The sequence below is a fragment of the Sceloporus occidentalis genome, unplaced genomic scaffold (assembly GCF_023333645.1).
Source record: "Sceloporus occidentalis isolate IW3139 unplaced genomic scaffold, rSceOcc1.0.p SCAF_28, whole genome shotgun sequence".
NCBI lineage: Eukaryota > Metazoa > Chordata > Lepidosauria > Squamata > Phrynosomatidae > Sceloporus > Sceloporus occidentalis.
Genome location: NW_028317008.1, coordinates 13,142,501 through 13,163,091, shown reverse-complemented (window position 1 = coordinate 13,163,091; position 20,591 = coordinate 13,142,501). Strand labels below are relative to the sequence as shown.

General features: G+C 57.5%; 1 pseudogene; it reads left to right on the top strand.

Moving 5' to 3' along the window:
- Positions 1 to 538: 538 nt before the first annotated feature.
- Positions 539 to 1,151, top strand: LOC149299848 (18S ribosomal RNA; annotated as a pseudogene; the record flags this gene model as incomplete).
- Between the last annotated feature and the right edge of the window lie 19,440 nt (positions 1,152 to 20,591).

Here is a 20,591-nt window from a genome sequence, read left to right as displayed (position 1 = left end):
CTTCCCGGTTCGCCAGGGTCCTCAGGCACCCTCCGCCGGATATATAGGTGAGCGGTCGGCGTCGACCGCCACGACCAGGACAACGACCGATCTGGTGCCCCGCGCCGGGCCGGGGAAGGCAACCCACCGCGGCCCGGCCCGCGGCCCAGAGGTCTCTCCCCCGGGCCGGGGGAGAGCCGCCCCGGGCGCCGGACCCCCCTCGCAGGCGACTGAGTTTGCTCGGCCCCGGACTCCCAGCGGCCCGAAGCCGCGGCCGGTTGGGGCTACCCGCGGGCGCTCCACGTCCCACCCCGGGTTCCCCCCGCCGCGGAGCACGCACCTTCCTTTCTCCCGGCCCCGAACGAAGGGAGGGGGAGCGCGCGCTCTCCTTCCGTCCCCGCGGCCCCCTCGCCGCGGCCCCCCTTACGCAGACCCGATCCGAGGGCTGCGCCCCCGGCGCCCGCCGCCTCCCGCCCCGGCCCCCGGGGCGGGAGCGGTCCGCCGGGGGCCGCGTCCGGGCCCGGCCGCCGCCGGGTCCCCGCGTGACGACGGGAGCTACCTGGTTGATCCTGCCAGTAGCATATGCTTGTCTCAAAGATTAAGCCATGCACGTGTAAGTACACACGGCCGGTACAGTGAAACTGCGAATGGCTCATTAAATCAGTTATGGTTCCTTTGATCGCTCCATCTGTTACTTGGATAACTGTGGTAATTCTAGAGCTAATACATGCCGACGAGCGCTGACCCCCAGGGATGCGTGCATTTATCAGACCAAAACCAATCCGGCGGGCTCGCCCCCGCCGGCCGCTTTGGTGACTCTAGATAACCTCGGGCCGATCGCACGTCCCCGTGACGGCGACGATACATTCGGATGTCTGCCCTATCAACTTTCGATGGTACTTTCTGTGCCTACCATGGTGACCACGGGTAACGGGGAATCAGGGTTCGATTCCGGAGAGGGAGCCTGAGAAACGGCTACCACATCCAAGGAAGGCAGCAGGCGCGCAAATTACCCACTCCCGACTCGGGGAGGTAGTGAGGAAAAATAACAATACAGGACTCTTTCGAGGCCCTGTAATTGGAATGAGTACACTTTAAATCCTTTAACGAGGATCTATTGGAGGGCAAGTCTGGTGCCAGCAGCCGCGGTAATTCCAGCTCCAATCAGGGCTGGGCGTCGGCTGCTCACTGTGGAGTTGGGAGGCGAGGGGAGAGGAGGTGGTTTTGTGTTGCTGGTGGAACTTGGTTTCTTTTTATTACTTTCGGTGCTGGACGTTTGCTACCCCGGGGAAGGTAACTGCCTCCCCGGGGTCCCATCATGGCCTCCACCCTCATTGAGGAGTGGAGGGGCCGCATTTCCATAATCACGGAGAAACTGGTCTACACGGAGGACGGCATCCTACTCCCATCCCGGGAGACTGCAGGAACCGTATGCAGGGCTGTGCGTCGGAACATGGAGGCGCTCGAGGCATACACCACGGCCTTGAGCGCCAAAATAGCCATGCTCAAGAAGGGAGTCGGTCTGCCCCACCATCTGAGGGTCGACCCGACTTCCCTCCTGTTGCTGGGGGCCCTCCATCTACGGGCCCTCGCCCTCAGGGACGCCGGGGCCAGGGCCTTGGAGACCGCCGAGGCGAGTGTGAATACGAACCCTGAAGATGAGGAGGCGGTGGAACAGGGCCCTTCCTATGCCCAAAAGGCTAAGGTGGGGCTCCCAGTACCTGCGGAGTCAGACGGGGAACCCCTCAGGCAGGCCCTGGCTAACCTCCAACAAGAGTTGCGTTCCCTGGGGGAGGAGAAGGAGGAGGTTGCCGGACAGCTGAAAGAGCTCCGGCAGCAGAGCAACAGGGTGGGGAGTCGTCATCGCGGCCCCATACGGGAGCGGATCGTCTCCCTGAAAGAGAAAGAAGCGGAGTTGGCGAGACGCACAGCCCAGAACCGTGACCGCGTGCGTTTCCTGCAGGAGAAGCTGCGGGAGCAGGAGGTGGAGGAGTCGGGGGTACCACCGACCCCGGAGGACCCGGAACCGGTGGCGCCTACATCACCACCGCCACCGCCACCACCACAGTACGATGGGACCCAGGAGAAGTCCGCTATACGAAGGCCGCTGATTTTTTCAATGGAGGAATTGGACGAGGAGGAGGACATTAAGATCCAAGCTGCGCCACGGAGGCGGAAAAAGAAGACCACCAGGAGCAGGCCCGCTATCCAATCGTCCGGGGAGGAGAGCGTCGGGGATACCCCCCCCATCATGTCCGAGGAGGAGTTCCCATCCCTCCCGGCCCGGGTCCCCGACGCTGCTGCCGAGGATCCGAGAGCGGGCCCTTCCCGTCGGAGGGCCAGGGACACTATCCCCGCCGGTCTGCGTTTGGCCGGTGAGCCCCGGGGACCTTGTGTGAGTACCTTCCCCGATGTACCTGTCGGTATGTCCCCTGTTGTTGTCATGTCCCCTGTTGTCCCCCCACCCCCAGTGTGTGTTCCCTCTGTAGTACGTTCACGTTCCCCTGTCTGTGTCCGTCCGTCTTCCGTGGTTTTGTCACCCCCGCGGCCGGCTGCGGCACCGGCGACCGCTTCGGCGGCCGCCGGGGCGGCTGCTGCTGCCGCAGGATCCGTGCCGGCGCTCCCGGCGGCGTGCCCGCCTCCTTGTCCCTCCAGAGGGATCGGCGGTTCTGTGGCCGCTCCCCCCGTTGTAATTGGTCCCATCCACCCTGTGGTGGTGGACCTAGTTGTCCCGGCTGCTCCTGCGGCTTCGGTGTCCCCGGAGGTGCCGTCCTCCGTGTACGGGGCCGCCGCTAACCGGGCTGCCCTCCCCCTGTCCAGACTACTCCGGGCGGAGGAATCGCCCGGAGTGCAGCTAAAAGAAGCTGCCGTTGCGAGTGGGGCTGCCGCTACCTGGGCGGCCCGCCCTCTGTCCCCACTACTCCGGGCGGAGGACTCGCCTGGAGGGCAGCCAGAGGCGGCTGTTGTTGTGAGCGGGGCCGCCGCTACCCGGGTGGCCCGCTCCCTGTCCAAACTACCCCGGACAGATGATAATCTGTCCGGAGTTTTGCCGGGCGCCGCGGTTTCGATGGAGGCAGTGCCGGGTGCGGCTGCGGTCCCCGCCGGGGTCACTCCGGCAGCGGTGCCGGTGACCCCCGGGGCTCCCGCAGCCGTGATGCCGGTTGCTGGCTCCGCCCCCGCCGCGGCACAGGACACGCCCCCCGGTAATTTTAAAGTCACGGTGCACAACACACACACTGTATGCCAGGGGACCGCGGGACCACCCGCGATGGCCCCTACGGTCAGGGTGGGGAAGGACCCTGGGGGGCAGAACCCCGGGAGGTCGGCGGTGGCCCGGGCTGCGGGGGTGGTTGCCCCTGCTTCGAAAGAGGTGGGGGTGGCGGCCGCTGCGGTCAGGGCTCCTGCTCCGGCCGAAGGGGGGATTCCCACCGGGGTGACACCTTCCCCCGCCGTGACACAGGGGGTCGCTGCGGTGGCCGCGGTACCCGCCGGTGGGTCCACGGGCGGGCATGGTAGCGGGGCCACGGGGGGGTCCACAGTGCCCATAGTGCCCACTCCAACGGTGGCCCCAGGTGCGACACCCGCAACCGCTAACGCCTGGGCGGCGGGTCCCCCGAAGGTTCAGGTGCCACCACCAGGCAGGCGGGCTACGGGACTCCCAGCGGGGCAACCCATGCGGAGAAGGAACGTGGTCCGCCTGCTGCACGTAGCGGAGGGATCCGTGCCCGATAGGAAGCGGGTGGTAGGGGCCCTGAAGGACCTGGGCTTTGCGGTCGCGGACTTTTTCGCCATCATCCACGTTAGCGGCACCCCTGAGTATGACATCAGTTTCATGTCCCCGAGGGGTCTGGAGAGGTTCTGGACCCTTTGGGAGGGGGTGCCAAAGTCCGGCGACAGCCTATGGGCCCGGTTCAATGTCCAGGCCATATCGCGCCAGGAGGTCCGCAAGGTGAACTTCCTGGTGCGGAATGAGTCCATACCCGTCGCGGACATACTGGTGTGGGCCCGCAGATACGGGGAGGTCTTGACCACCCCGGTCAAGACTCTCTGTGAGGACGGGATCTGGAACGGCGGCTGGACGGTCAACATCCGTCTGAAGGAGGTACGGGGTCTCCTACAGCACATGCCCAACTCCTTCTTCATCGGGACTGACCGGGTATCGTGCTTCTATCCCGGTCAGCCCCGGGTGTGCCACAAGTGTGGCTCGCCCCGGCATTTCAGCATAGGGTGTGATGTCACCAAGTGCACCCTATGCGGTGTTGTAGGACACTCCAAGCAGGAGTGCACTACCATCCGTTGCAACCTGTGCGGGGTGTTGGGTCATTCCTACAGAGCGTGTCCTGAAGCCCAGCACAACTTGGACAGTATCTGGGAAGGAGAGGGCGAATTCGCAGAGGAAGACCCGCGGCCAGTTGTGGGGGGCGCTCGGGACAAGGCTCTACCCGACGCCCCAGGTACCTCCTCCGGCACCGACCCCGTAAGTAACATCATTGACCCGTTGCCTGTCCGTCCAAAACAACGAATGTCTCACCCCATTTCTGTCTGTACTCCTTCCACAGGCATCACCACACGATCGGCGTCAGGACCCCGAGCCGCAACCACGCGGGATGAGTCGGGGTGGACGACTGTCGGTCCGAGGAAGGAGACCCCAACTCAGGAGGCAGCTCGGAGAGGTCCGGTAAGATCCTCCGCCTCTGCTAAGACCCCTTCCCGGGGGGATCCACCCTCCACACTAGAGGGGGAGAAAGTCCCTTCGGGACGGGGGAGCTCCGGGGCCCCGAAACCCAAATCCATCGTTGTCGCTGCCGCAAAATCATCAGCGGCGGCGGCCGTCGCTGAAACCGCTATCGGCAAGACGTGCGGGGACATACCAGTCCAGAACAGGTTTAGTGCCCTGATGGACTGGGGTACCCGCATGGAGGTCGAGGAGGCGGCAGAGGCGGCGGCGGTAGTGGCGACAGTGGCGGGGGAGGGTGGAAGGGCCGCGGAAGCTCGAGGACACCTGGCAGAGGTGGAGGATAGCGAGTTGGTAGAGGTGCCGATTCCGGAGGAGGACGCCTTGCCCGCGGGGCTCTCCGCGAAAAGGTACCCCTCAGACTCGGACGGTGAGAACGTACGGAAAAAGGGAAAGTCTCCTCATTCTCATCACCCTTGATGGCGACTCTCCCCATACTATCCTTAGCCACTCATAACGTGGCTAGTATTAAGACGTGCAGGGCCCGATTTATAGCCTATGATAACTGGCACAGGGAGAACTACCATATAATCTTTGTCCAGGAAACCCGCCTGGACTCCCTGGGGGCCCTGCATGCAGCTAAACGCGACTGGAGATGGGGGCACTCCTTTTTTTCACTAGCCACGGAGGGCTACGGGGGAGTTGCCATCCTGTTCCAGGGTGTGGACATAACGTTCAATAGGGTGATTGAGATAACGAAGGGTAGGTGCGTAGTTCTTGATGTGTCGGTAGGCAGGCAGCCTCTCCGTCTGATTAATATCTATGCCCCCCAGACCAAGTGGGAGAGGAAGCGTCTGTTTAACGAGATAGAGCCTTTCCTCTACACGTCCCGGCATATTGTCTTTGCTGGTGATTTTAATACCGTTACTAGGACCAAAGACAGGAAAGGTGGCAAAGACAAACCGGGATACGACGCTTTGGCCCTTACTAGAATAGTCAGGCAGGCAGGCTTGGTAGATGTGCATATTAAGCACAACCCAGACCTCACAGGTTACACATATCAGCGAGGTAACTGCCAGAGTAGGATAGATAGGATTTATGTTAAGGAGTCTCTTCCGGTGACGGCACTTGTGCTTAAACCGGTGGAGTTCTCCGATCACTTTATTCTTACCTGTCTGTTAAATGTCTCGCAGGCTCCGCTAAGAGGTAAAGGGATTTGGCGACTTAATTCTGACATCTTGACAGAAGGCTGGGTTCAGCAGGCTTTCGAGAACTTCTTTCATGACCAGGTCACCATTGCGGAATTCTGCACGACGAAGTCTGAGTGGTGGGAGATGGTGAAGGTAAGAACCCGTGCCTTATTTCGCTCTCTTTCTCAGAACATCCAGTCCTCAAAGTACAGGACTTATCTCGGGCTCCTGTGCAAGTTAGACTGTCTGGTGTCGCAACGAGGTGATCCCGGGGACATCTCTAGGGTCAAATCCATGATGAGGACGTTCCAGTATGACAGGTATGCCTCCTTGCTCAAGGAAAGGGATCATGGGGCTTACCACTCACCCTATCCTTTTCTTAGTTGCAAAAGGAAGGAGTCTGCTAAGATCATTACCTGTCTGCGGAACACCCTCGGTGTCCTGGAGGAAACTCCTCGGGGGATACAGAGGGTTGTCCGCGATTACTATGTGGAGCTCCTCGGACAGAGGAGACCCTGCCGACATCAGGCGGACGACTTTTTGATGGGTCTTTCCCTTCCTGAGATTGATCATGGAAAGCTGGATGAGTTGGTTAGCCCAATCACTGTCAAGGAGGTCACGGAGACAATATTAGAGCAGACGAGGAAAAAATCTCCGGGCCCTGACGGTCTTACGGCCGAATTCTATCATGCCTTCTGCGGTCTCCTGGCCCCTAGTCTCACCGAAGTTTTTAATGAAAGCCTGGAGAGGGGGATACTCCCTCCTTCGATGAGATCCTCGGCAGTGATTATGCTAACTAAGCCCAGAGTTGTCGACACGGCTGATGTGGGGAACTGGCGACCCATATCACTCTTGAATGTCGACAGGAAGGTTTTGGCGAAGATCATTTTTAAACGTTTGCAGGGGGTCGCAAGTGAGGTCTTGTCTGATTCTCAATACTGCACCGTGAAGGGCAGAACTGTCTTTGACGCCGTCTGCGAGGTCAGGGAAGCCATCGAGCGGTGTAGGGTAGAGGATGGGGATAAGTATCTCTTGGCACTTGATCAGTCGAAGGCGTTTGATCGGGTGGATCATTACTATCTGTGGGCAGTCTTGCGCAGGTATGGCTTGCCGGGAAAACTTATCAATTGGCTGATTTCTTTATATAGAGGGGCCGAAAGCTTCACTCTTGTTAATGGATGGAGAGGCAAACCGTTTAAAATCCGATCTGGGGTGAGGCAGGGCTGTCCCCTCAGCCCCCTCTTGTACGTCTTTGCTATAGATCCCTTCATCCGAAGGGTTGATGCAAGTCGTTTAAGAGGAGTGGCCCGAACCCCAGGAAGGCCCTTACGGATACTGGCTTACGCTGACGACATCTCTGTGATTGTGTCCGACACACAGGAGGCAGTCACAGTGGATGAAATGATGAAGAGCTATTCTGCTGCCACTTCCTCCCGGATTAACCGGGACAAGAGCGTAGTTTTCTGGTGCGGGAAGGAGGGGAAGCAATTCCCTCTCCCCGACGGTTTCCCAGTGGCCCGTGACCAAATTCAAATCTTGGGGGTTAAGTTCGGACCGGGAGATTACTCGTTGGTCAACTGGACCGAACGTTTAGCTGTGGCCTGCAGCAAGGTAGACGAGTGTTGCCGGTGGAAACTGACCTACAGAGAAAGGGTTCACCTGATTAAAACCTACGTATTGCCCCTGTTTACGTACGTCAGTCACACCTGTCTTTTGCCATGTAGCCTTCACTCGCGGGTGTTCGGTTTGTTCTTTCGCATGTTGTGGGGGAACAGGCTCAACCTCATTAAGCGGGAAGTGACGTACCTAGCCCGGCGACACGGTGGGTTGGCCATGGTTAACCCAGTTGTTGTCCTGACTACTAACTTTCTGAAAAGGAACTTCGGGCCTCTCGGAAGAGATGACCCCCAGACACCGGGCTGGGTGCACAGTTTCAGGAAATGGGGAGACCCCTTTTTACAGGACTGGTTTATGGGCGGAAGAGTGAAAAGCATGCGTGTTCGGCACGGCTCCTATCTCCCGACTTCGGTAGCCCAGGGAGTGAGGTTGTTACGCCGGTGGAATGTGACGGTTGAGGAGGTCAGGGATACACCCAAGCGAGTCCTTGACTCTAGGGTGCTGGCCACTCACTTTAGCGTTTCGCTGGCCTTGAAAGACTGCGCGCCACGGACTCTCGCTTCGGGATTACAAAATCTAAATTCCGAACGCGGTCGCGGACTTTTTCGCCATCATCCACGTTAGCGGCACCCCTGAGTATGACATCAGTTTCATGTCCCCGAGGGGTCTGGAGAGGTTCTGGACCCTTTGGGAGGGGGTGCCAAAGTCCGGCGACAGCCTATGGGCCCGGTTCAATGTCCAGGCCATATCGCGCCAGGAGGTCCGCAAGGTGAACTTCCTGGTGCGGAATGAGTCCATACCCGTCGCGGACATACTGGTGTGGGCCCGCAGATACGGGGAGGTCTTGACCACCCCGGTCAAGACTCTCTGTGAGGACGGGATCTGGAACGGCGGCTGGACGGTCAACATCCGTCTGAAGGAGGTACGGGGTCTCCTACAGCACATGCCCAACTCCTTCTTCATCGGGACTGACCGGGTATCGTGCTTCTATCCCGGTCAGCCCCGGGTGTGCCACAAGTGTGGCTCGCCCCGGCATTTCAGCATAGGGTGTGATGTCACCAAGTGCACCCTATGCGGTGTTGTAGGACACTCCAAGCAGGAGTGCACTACCATCCGTTGCAACCTGTGCGGGGTGTTGGGTCATTCCTACAGAGCGTGTCCTGAAGCCCAGCACAACTTGGACAGTATCTGGGAAGGAGAGGGCGAATTCGCAGAGGAAGACCCGCGGCCAGTTGTGGGGGGCGCTCGGGACAAGGCTCTACCCGACGCCCCAGGTACCTCCTCCGGCACCGACCCCGTAAGTAACATCATTGACCCGTTGCCTGTCCGTCCAAAACAACGAATGTCTCACCCCATTTCTGTCTGTACTCCTTCCACAGGCATCACCACACGATCGGCGTCAGGACCCCGAGCCGCAACCACGCGGGATGAGTCGGGGTGGACGACTGTCGGTCCGAGGAAGGAGACCCCAACTCAGGAGGCAGCTCGGAGAGGTCCGGTAAGATCCTCCGCCTCTGCTAAGACCCCTTCCCGGGGGGATCCACCCTCCACACTAGAGGGGGAGAAAGTCCCTTCGGGACGGGGGAGCTCCGGGGCCCCGAAACCCAAATCCATCGTTGTCGCTGCCGCAAAATCATCAGCGGCGGCGGCCGTCGCTGAAACCGCTATCGGCAAGACGTGCGGGGACATACCAGTCCAGAACAGGTTTAGTGCCCTGATGGACTGGGGTACCCGCATGGAGGTCGAGGAGGCGGCAGAGGCGGCGGCGGTAGTGGCGACAGTGGCGGGGGAGGGTGGAAGGGCCGCGGAAGCTCGAGGACACCTGGCAGAGGTGGAGGATAGCGAGTTGGTAGAGGTGCCGATTCCGGAGGAGGACGCCTTGCCCGCGGGGCTCTCCGCGAAAAGGTACCCCTCAGACTCGGACGGTGAGAACGTACGGAAAAAGGGAAAGTCTCCTCATTCTCATCACCCTTGATGGCGACTCTCCCCATACTATCCTTAGCCACTCATAACGTGGCTAGTATTAAGACGTGCAGGGCCCGATTTATAGCCTATGATAACTGGCACAGGGAGAACTACCATATAATCTTTGTCCAGGAAACCCGCCTGGACTCCCTGGGGGCCCTGCATGCAGCTAAACGCGACTGGAGATGGGGGCACTCCTTTTTTTCACTAGCCACGGAGGGCTACGGGGGAGTTGCCATCCTGTTCCAGGGTGTGGACATAACGTTCAATAGGGTGATTGAGATAACGAAGGGTAGGTGCGTAGTTCTTGATGTGTCGGTAGGCAGGCAGCCTCTCCGTCTGATTAATATCTATGCCCCCCAGACCAAGTGGGAGAGGAAGCGTCTGTTTAACGAGATAGAGCCTTTCCTCTACACGTCCCGGCATATTGTCTTTGCTGGTGATTTTAATACCGTTACTAGGACCAAAGACAGGAAAGGTGGCAAAGACAAACCGGGATACGACGCTTTGGCCCTTACTAGAATAGTCAGGCAGGCAGGCTTGGTAGATGTGCATATTAAGCACAACCCAGACCTCACAGGTTACACATATCAGCGAGGTAACTGCCAGAGTAGGATAGATAGGATTTATGTTAAGGAGTCTCTTCCGGTGACGGCACTTGTGCTTAAACCGGTGGAGTTCTCCGATCACTTTATTCTTACCTGTCTGTTAAATGTCTCGCAGGCTCCGCTAAGAGGTAAAGGGATTTGGCGACTTAATTCTGACATCTTGACAGAAGGCTGGGTTCAGCAGGCTTTCGAGAACTTCTTTCATGACCAGGTCACCATTGCGGAATTCTGCACGACGAAGTCTGAGTGGTGGGAGATGGTGAAGGTAAGAACCCGTGCCTTATTTCGCTCTCTTTCTCAGAACATCCAGTCCTCAAAGTACAGGACTTATCTCGGGCTCCTGTGCAAGTTAGACTGTCTGGTGTCGCAACGAGGTGATCCCGGGGACATCTCTAGGGTCAAATCCATGATGAGGACGTTCCAGTATGACAGGTATGCCTCCTTGCTCAAGGAAAGGGATCATGGGGCTTACCACTCACCCTATCCTTTTCTTAGTTGCAAAAGGAAGGAGTCTGCTAAGATCATTACCTGTCTGCGGAACACCCTCGGTGTCCTGGAGGAAACTCCTCGGGGGATACAGAGGGTTGTCCGCGATTACTATGTGGAGCTCCTCGGACAGAGGAGACCCTGCCGACATCAGGCGGACGACTTTTTGATGGGTCTTTCCCTTCCTGAGATTGATCATGGAAAGCTGGATGAGTTGGTTAGCCCAATCACTGTCAAGGAGGTCACGGAGACAATATTAGAGCAGACGAGGAAAAAATCTCCGGGCCCTGACGGTCTTACGGCCGAATTCTATCATGCCTTCTGCGGTCTCCTGGCCCCTAGTCTCACCGAAGTTTTTAATGAAAGCCTGGAGAGGGGGATACTCCCTCCTTCGATGAGATCCTCGGCAGTGATTATGCTAACTAAGCCCAGAGTTGTCGACACGGCTGATGTGGGGAACTGGCGACCCATATCACTCTTGAATGTCGACAGGAAGGTTTTGGCGAAGATCATTTTTAAACGTTTGCAGGGGGTCGCAAGTGAGGTCTTGTCTGATTCTCAATACTGCACCGTGAAGGGCAGAACTGTCTTTGACGCCGTCTGCGAGGTCAGGGAAGCCATCGAGCGGTGTAGGGTAGAGGATGGGGATAAGTATCTCTTGGCACTTGATCAGTCGAAGGCGTTTGATCGGGTGGATCATTACTATCTGTGGGCAGTCTTGCGCAGGTATGGCTTGCCGGGAAAACTTATCAATTGGCTGATTTCTTTATATAGAGGGGCCGAAAGCTTCACTCTTGTTAATGGATGGAGAGGCAAACCGTTTAAAATCCGATCTGGGGTGAGGCAGGGCTGTCCCCTCAGCCCCCTCTTGTACGTCTTTGCTATAGATCCCTTCATCCGAAGGGTTGATGCAAGTCGTTTAAGAGGAGTGGCCCGAACCCCAGGAAGGCCCTTACGGATACTGGCTTACGCTGACGACATCTCTGTGATTGTGTCCGACACACAGGAGGCAGTCACAGTGGATGAAATGATGAAGAGCTATTCTGCTGCCACTTCCTCCCGGATTAACCGGGACAAGAGCGTAGTTTTCTGGTGCGGGAAGGAGGGGAAGCAATTCCCTCTCCCCGACGGTTTCCCAGTGGCCCGTGACCAAATTCAAATCTTGGGGGTTAAGTTCGGACCGGGAGATTACTCGTTGGTCAACTGGACCGAACGTTTAGCTGTGGCCTGCAGCAAGGTAGACGAGTGTTGCCGGTGGAAACTGACCTACAGAGAAAGGGTTCACCTGATTAAAACCTACGTATTGCCCCTGTTTACGTACGTCAGTCACACCTGTCTTTTGCCATGTAGCCTTCACTCGCGGGTGTTCGGTTTGTTCTTTCGCATGTTGTGGGGGAACAGGCTCAACCTCATTAAGCGGGAAGTGACGTACCTAGCCCGGCGACACGGTGGGTTGGCCATGGTTAACCCAGTTGTTGTCCTGACTACTAACTTTCTGAAAAGGAACTTCGGGCCTCTCGGAAGAGATGACCCCCAGACACCGGGCTGGGTGCACAGTTTCAGGAAATGGGGAGACCCCTTTTTACAGGACTGGTTTATGGGCGGAAGAGTGAAAAGCATGCGTGTTCGGCACGGCTCCTATCTCCCGACTTCGGTAGCCCAGGGAGTGAGGTTGTTACGCCGGTGGAATGTGACGGTTGAGGAGGTCAGGGATACACCCAAGCGAGTCCTTGACTCTAGGGTGCTGGCCACTCACTTTAGCGTTTCGCTGGCCTTGAAAGACTGCGCGCCACGGACTCTCGCTTCGGGATTACAAAATCTAAATTCCGAACGACTGCCCGAGAAATATCAGGACGTGGCGTTTCTCAGTTTTCACGGTAGACTATATGTAAGAGGGAATCTTAAGTACCGGAACATAGCGGATCGCGGTTGTCCCCGGGTGGAATGTTTCGGGAAAGTTGAGTCCATGGACCACTTTCTGCTTGAGTGCCCCTTTAATGTGGATGTTTACCGGGGGGTGTCAGTCGCCTTAGGTATCCCATTCCTCTCTCGCATGTCATACGCGGAGTGGGTCTACGGGACGACCAACAGCAGGGGGCAGAGGTTTAATTTGAGCACTGTTTTTCTAGTTAGCGCAGTTATTAGATATTTCACGTGGCACGCTAGATGTCAGGTTTCCATCCGACAAAAGGTCCTTTCCTGTCAGGTGGTGGTGAATGATATCTTCACAGCGGTGGTGGCAATCGCGACAAAAGAGAGGGCTTCCATGGAAAACCAGCATTGGCAACGGCTGTGGAAAAACCTCAAGGTCCACCCGCCTTGAGGCCATGGTCTCTGTACAAGAGCCCAGCATGTTAGTAGTTATCACATACTGTCCCCTATTGTTTTAGGCATGTCATTGCACTTTTTAGCGTTATGTCATGCAACTAACAGTTAACTGTTTTGTCGTTGAAAGGTGTACATACTTTTTCAAGGAAGGCTGCTACGTGTTTTAGATGAGTACCTGGAGTACCGTACGTTGCCACCGTCATGGTTTGATGTTTTAGAAGTTTTTGTTTTATTGGGTTTTTGTTTCTTTATGTATCTTACTTTTCCGTTTTTCTTTTTCTTTAGTTGTGTCCCCAACCGCCACGTCCGTACAGATTCCGTCCCGGATCACCAACACACATGGACCGGAATCTAATGGGGCGTGGGGATGGGGGGTGTTTTATGTGATATTTTTAGTGTGTACTGTTTTGTTTTAATGTTAGCGGGAGGGTATGTGTTATGGGTGGGGGTGGGAAGGTACAAGAAGGTGTATGGTTGTTTTTTAATTACTGTGGGTGGGTTTGTGTGTGGGTGAGGGGTGGGTGATGGGAGGGGTAGGGTTTTTTTAAAATGGGTGATGGTGGGTGAAGGGGAGGGTTGGGTTTTTTTTTAAAATGGGTGATGGTGGGTGAAGGGGAGGTTTGGTTTTGTAAAATGGGTGATGGTGGGTGATGGGGAGGGTTGGTTTATATATATAAAAAAAAAATAAAAAAAAAATAAAATTATTTTGTTATAATTGTTGTTATTGTTATCATTGTTATATTTTGATTAATTTTTTTAGAAAAAAAAAACAAAAAAAAACAAAAAAAAAAACAATTTTGCATATTTTGTTATTATAATTTTTGTTATCATTGTTATATTTGTTATTATTGTTATATTTTGATTATTTTTGGTGGCTGTTTAAAAAAACAAATAAAATATCTCCAGCTCCAATCAGGGCTGGGCGTCGGCTGCTCACTGTGGAGTTGGGAGGCGAGGGGAGAGGAGGTGGTTTTGTGTTGCTGGTGGAACTTGGTTTCTTTTTATTACTTTCGGTGCTGGACGTTTGCTACCCCGGGGAAGGTAACTGCCTCCCCGGGGTCCCATCATGGCCTCCACCCTCATTGAGGAGTGGAGGGGCCGCATTTCCATAATCACGGAGAAACTGGTCTACACGGAGGACGGCATCCTACTCCCATCCCGGGAGACTGCAGGAACCGTATGCAGGGCTGTGCGTCGGAACATGGAGGCGCTCGAGGCATACACCACGGCCTTGAGCGCCAAAATAGCCATGCTCAAGAAGGGAGTCGGTCTGCCCCACCATCTGAGGGTCGACCCGACTTCCCTCCTGTTGCTGGGGGCCCTCCATCTACGGGCCCTCGCCCTCAGGGACGCCGGGGCCAGGGCCTTGGAGACCGCCGAGGCGAGTGTGAATACGAACCCTGAAGATGAGGAGGCGGTGGAACAGGGCCCTTCCTATGCCCAAAAGGCTAAGGTGGGGCTCCCAGTACCTGCGGAGTCAGACGGGGAACCCCTCAGGCAGGCCCTGGCTAACCTCCAACAAGAGTTGCGTTCCCTGGGGGAGGAGAAGGAGGAGGTTGCCGGACAGCTGAAAGAGCTCCGGCAGCAGAGCAACAGGGTGGGGAGTCGTCATCGCGGCCCCAAACGGGAGCGGATCGTCTCCCTGAAGGAGAAAGAAGCGGAGTTGGCGAGACGCACAGCCCAGAACCGTGACCGCGTGCGTTTCCTGCAGGAGAAGCTGCGGGAGCAGGAGGTGGAGGAGTCGGGGGTACCACCAACCCCGGAGGACCCGGAACCGGTGGCGCCTACATCACCACCGCCACCGCCACCACCACAGTACGACGGGACCCAGGAGAAGTCCGCTATACGAAGGCCGCTGATTTTTTCAATGGAGGAATTGGACGAGGAGGAGGACATTAAGATCCAAGCTGCGCCACGGAGGCGGAAAAAGAAGACCACCAGGAGCAGGCCCGCTATCCAATCGTCCGGGGAGGAGAGCGTCGGGGATACCCCCCCCATCATGTCCGAGGAGGAGTTCCCATCCCTCCCGGCCCGGGTCCCCGACGCTGCTGCCGAGGATCCGAGAGCGGGCCCTTCCCGTCGGAGGGCCAGGGACACTATCCCCGCCGGTCTGCGTTTGGCCGGTGAGCCCCGGGGACCTTGTGTGAGTACCTTCCCCGATGTACCTGTCGGTATGTCCCCTGTTGTTGTCATGTCCCCTGTTGTCCCCCCACCCCCAGTGTGTGTTCCCTCTGTAGTACGTTCACGTTCCCCTGTCTGTGTCCGTCCGTCTTCCGTGGCCCCCATCGGGGCGCGGGTTTTGTCACCCCCGCGGCCGGCTGCGGCACCGGCGACCGCTTCGGCGGCCGCCGGGGCGGCTGCTGCTGCCGCGGGATCCGTGCCGGCGCTCCCGGCGGCGTGCCCGCCTCCTTGTCCCTCCAGAGGGATCGGCGGTTCTGTAGCCGCTCCCCCCGTTGTAGTTGGTCCCATCCACCCTGTGGTGGTGGACCTAGTTGTCCCGGCTGCTCCTGCGGCTTCGGTGTCCCCGGAGGTGCCGTCCTCCGTGTACGGGGCCGCCGCTAACCGGGCTGCCCTCCCCCTGTCCAGACTACTCCGGGCGGAGGAATCGCCCGGAGTGCAGCTAAAAGAAGCTGCCGTTGCGAGTGGGGCTGCCGCTACCTGGGCGGCCCGCCCTCTGTCCCCACTACTCCGGGCGGAGGACTCGCCTGGAGGGCAGCCAGAGGCGGCTGTTGTTGTGAGCGGGGCCGCCGCTACCCGGGTGGCCCGCTCCCTGTCCAAACTACCCCGGACAGATGATAATCTGTCCGGAGTTTTGCCGGGCGCCACGGCCGAAACCGCGGCGGTTACAATGGAGGCAGTGCCGGGTGCGGCTGCGGTCCTCGCCGGGGTCACTCCGGCAGCGGTGCCGGTGACCCCCGGGGCTCCCGCAGCCGTGATGCCGGTTGCTGGCTCCGCCCCCGTCGCGGCACAGGCCGCGCCCCCCGGTAATCTTAAAGTCGCACCGCACACCACACATTCTGTATGCCAGGGGACCGCGGGACCACCCGCGATGGCCCCTATAGTCAGGGTGGGGAAGAACCCTGGGGGGCAGAACCCCGGGAGGTCGGCGGTGGCCCGGGCTGCGGGGGCGGCCGCTGCGGTCAGGGCTCCTGCTCCGGCCGAAGGGGGGACTCCCACCGGGGTGACACCTTCCCCCGCCGTGACACAGGGGGTCGCTGCGGTGGCCGCGGTACCCGCCGATGGGTCCACGGGCGGGCATGGTAGCGGGGCCACGGGGGGGTCCACAGTGCCCATAGTGCCCACTCCAACGGTGGCCCCAGGTGCGACACCCGCAACCGCTAACGCCTGGGCGGCGGGTCCCCCGAAGGTTCAGGTGCCACCACCAGGCAGGCGGGCTACGGGACTCCCAGCAGGGCAACCCATGCGGAGAAGGAACGTGGTCCGCCTGCTGCACGTAGCGGAGGGATCCGTGCCCGATAGGAAGCGGGTGGTAGGGGCCCTGAAGGACCTGGGCTTTGCGGTCGCGGACTTTTTCGCCATCATCCACGTTAGCGGCACCCCTGAGTATGACATCAGTTTCATGTCCCCGAGGGGTCTGGAGAGGTTCTGGACCCTTTGGGAGGGGGTGCCAAAGTCCGGCGACAGCCTATGGGCCCGGTTCAATGTCCAGGCCATATCGCGCCAGGAGGTCCGCAAGGTGAACTTCCTGGTGCGGAATGAGTCCATACCCGTCGCGGACATACTGGTGTGGGCCCGCAGATACGGGGAGGTCTTGACCACCCCGGTCAAGACTCTCTGTGAGGACGGGATCTGGAACGGCGGCTGGACGGTCAACATCCGTCTGAAGGAGGTACGGGGTCTCCTACAGCACATGCCCAACTCCTTCTTCATCGGGACTGACCGGGTATCGTGCTTCTATCCCGGTCAGCCCCGGGTGTGCCACAAGTGTGGCTCGCCCCGGCATTTCAGCATAGGGTGTGATGTCACCAAGTGCACCCTATGCGGTGTTGTAGGACACTCCAAGCAGGAGTGCACTACTATCCGTTGCAACCTGTGCGGGGTGTTGGGTCATTCCTACAGAGCGTGTCCTGAAGCCCAGCACAACTTGGACAGTATCTGGGAAGGAGAGGGCGAATTCGCAGAGGAAGACCCGCGGCCAGTTGTGGGGGGCGCTCGGGACAAGGCTCTACCCGACGCCCCAGGTACCTCCTCCGGCACCGACCCCGTAAGTAACATCATTGACCCGTTGCCTGTCCGTCCAAAACAACGAATGTCTCACCCCATTTCTGTCTGTACTCCTTCCACAGGCATCACCACACGATCGGCGTCAGGACCCCGAGCCGCAACCACGCGGGATGAGTCGGGGTGGACGACTGTCGGTCCGAGGAAGGAGACCCCAACTCAGGAGGCAGCTCGGAGAGGTCCGGTAAGATCCTCCGCCTCTGCTAAGACCCCTTCCCGGGGGGATCCACCCTCCACACTAGAGGGGGAGAAAGTCCCTTCGGGACGGGGGAGCTCCGGGGCCCCGAAACCCAAATCCATCGTTGTCGCTGCCGCAAAATCATCAGCGGCGGCGGCCGTCGCTGAAACCGCTATCGGCAAGACGTGCAGGGACATACCAGTCCAGAACAGGTTTAGTGCCCTGATGGACTGGGGTACCCGCATGGAAGTCGAGGAGGCGGCAGAGGCGACGGCGGTAGTGGCGACAGTGGCGGGGGAGGGTGGAAGGGCCGCGGAAGCTCGAGGACACCTGGCAGAGGATAGCGAGTTGGTAGAGGTGCCGATTCCGGAGGAGGACGCCTTGCCCGCGGGGCTCTCCGCGAAAAGGTACCCCTCAGACTCGGACGGTGAGAACGTACGGAAAAAGGGAAAGTCTCCTCATTCTCATCACCCTTGATGGCGACTCTCCCCATACTATCCTTAGCCACTCATAACGTGGCTAGTATTAAGACGTGCAGGGCCCGATTTATAGCCTATGATAACTGGCACAGGGAGAACTACCATATAATCTTTGTCCAGGAAACCCGCCTGGACTCCCTGGGGGCCCTGCATGCAGCTAAACGCGACTGGAGATGGGGGCACTCCTTTTTTTCACTAGCCACGGAGGGCTACGGGGGAGTTGCCATCCTGTTCCAGGGTGTGGACATAACGTTCAATAGGGTGATTGAGATAACGAAGGGTAGGTGCGTAGTTCTTGATGTGTCGGTAGGCAGGCAGCCTCTCCGTCTGATTAATATCTATGCCCCCCAGACCAAGTGGGAGAGGAAGCGTCTGTTTAACGAGATAGAGCCTTTCCTCTACACGTCCCGGCATATTGTCTTTGCTGGTGATTTTAATACCGTTACTAGGACCAAAGACAGGAAAGGTGGCAAAGACAAACCGGGATACGACGCTTTGGCCCTTACTAGAATAGTCAGGCAGGCAGGCTTGGTAGATGTGCATATTAAGCACAACCAAGACCTCACAGGTTACACATATCAGCGAGGTAATTGCCAGAGTAGGATAGATAGGATTTATGTTAAGGAGTCTCTTCCGGTGACGGCACTTGTGCTTAAACCGGTGGAGTTCTCCGATCACCTTATTCTTACCTGTCTGTTAAATGTCTCGCAGGCTCCGCTAAGAGGTAAAGGGATTTGGCGACTTAATTCTGACATCTTGACAGAAGGCTGGGTTCAGCAGGCTTTCGAGAACTTCTTTCATGACCAGGTCACCGTTGCGGAATTCTGCACGACGAAGTCTGAGTGGTGGGAGATGGTGAAGGTAAGAACCCGTGCCTTATTTCGCTCTCTTTCTCAGAACATCCAGTCCTCAAAGTACAGGACTTATCTCGGGCTCCTGTGCAAGTTAGACTGTCTGGTGTCGCAACGAGGTGATCCCGGGGACATCTCTAGGGTCAAATCCATGATGAGGACGTTCCAGTATGACAGGTATGCCTCCTTGCTCAAGGAAAGGGATCATGGGGCTTACCACTCACCCGATCCTTTTCTTAGTTGCAAAAGGAAGGAGTCTGCTAAGATCATTACCTGTCTGCGGAACACCCTCGGTGTCCTGGAGGAAACTCCTCGGGGGATACAGAGGGTTGTCCGCGATTACTATGTGGAGCTCCTCGGACAGAGGAGACCCTGCCGACATCAGGCGGACGACTTTTTGATGGGTCTTTCCCTTCCTGAGATTGATCATGGAAAGCTGGATGAGTTGGTTAGCCCAATCACTGTCAAGGAGCTCACAGAGACAATATTAGAGCAGACAAGGAAAAAATCTCCGGGCCCTGACGGTCTTACGGCCGAATTCTATCATGCCTTCTGCGGTCTCCTGGCCCCTAGTCTCACCGAAGGTTTTAATGAAAGCCTGGAGAGGGGGATACTCCCTCCTTCGATGAGATCCTCGGCAGTGATTTATGCTAACTAAGCCCAGAGTTGTCGACACGGCTGATGTGGGGAACTGGCGACCCATATCACTCTTGAATGTCGACAGGAAGGTTTTGGCGAAGATCATTTTTAAACGTTTGCAGGGGGTCGCAAGTGAGGTCTTGTCTGATTCTCAATACTGCACCGTGAAGGGCAGAACTGTCTTTGACGCCGTCTGCGAGGTCAGGGAAGCCATTGAGCGGTGTAGGGTAGAGGATGGGGATAAGTATCTCTTGGCACTTGATCAGTCGAAGGCGTTTGATCGGGTGGATCATTACTATCTGTGGGCAGTCTTGCGCAGGTATGGCTTGCCGGGAAAACTTATCAATTGGCTGATTTCTTTATATAGAGGGGCCGAAAGCTTCACTCTTGTTAATGGATGGAGAGGCAAACCGTTTAAAATCCGATCTGGGGTGAGGCAGGGCTGTCCCCTCAGCCCCCTCTTGTACGTCTTTGCTATAGATCCCTTCATCCGAAGGGTTGATGCAAGTCGTTTAAGAGGAGTGGCCCGAACCCCAGGAAGGCCCTTACGGATACTGGCTTACGCTGACGACATCTCTGTGATTGTGTCCGACACACAGGAGGCAGTCACAGTGGATGAAATGATGAAGAGCTATTCTGCTGCCACTTCCTCCCGGATTAACCGGGACAAGAGCGTAGTTTTCTGGTGCGGGAAGGAGGGGAAGCAATTCCCTCTCCCCGACGGTTTCCCAGTGGCCCGTGACCAAATTCAAATCTTGGGGGTTAAGTTCGGACCGGGAGACTACTCGTTGGTCAACTGGACCGAACGTTTAGCTGTGGCCTGCAGCAAGGTAGACGAGTGTTGCCGGTGGAAACTGACCTACAGAGAAAGGGTTCACCTGATTAAAACCTACGTATTGCCCCTGTTTACGTACGTCAGTCACACCTGTCTTTTGCCATGTAGCCTTCACTCGCGGGTGTTCGGTTTGTTCTTTCGCATGTTGTGGGGGAACAGGCTCAACCTCATTAAGCGGGAAGTGACGTACCTAGCCCGGCGACACGGTGGGTTGGCCATGGTTAACCCAGTTGTTGTCCTGACTACTAACTTTCTGAAAAGGAACTTCGGGCCTCTCGGAAGAGATGACCCCCAGACACCGGGCTGGGTGCACAGTTTCAGGAAATGGGGAGACCCCTTTTTACAGGACTGGTTTATGGGCGGGAGAGTGAAAAGCATGCGTGTTCGGCACGGCTCCTATCTCCCGACTTCGGTAGCCCAGGGAGTGAGGTTGTTACGCCGGTGGAATGTGACGGTTGAGGAGGTCAGGGATACACCCAAGCGAGTCCTTGACTCTAGGGTGCTGGCCACTCACTTTAG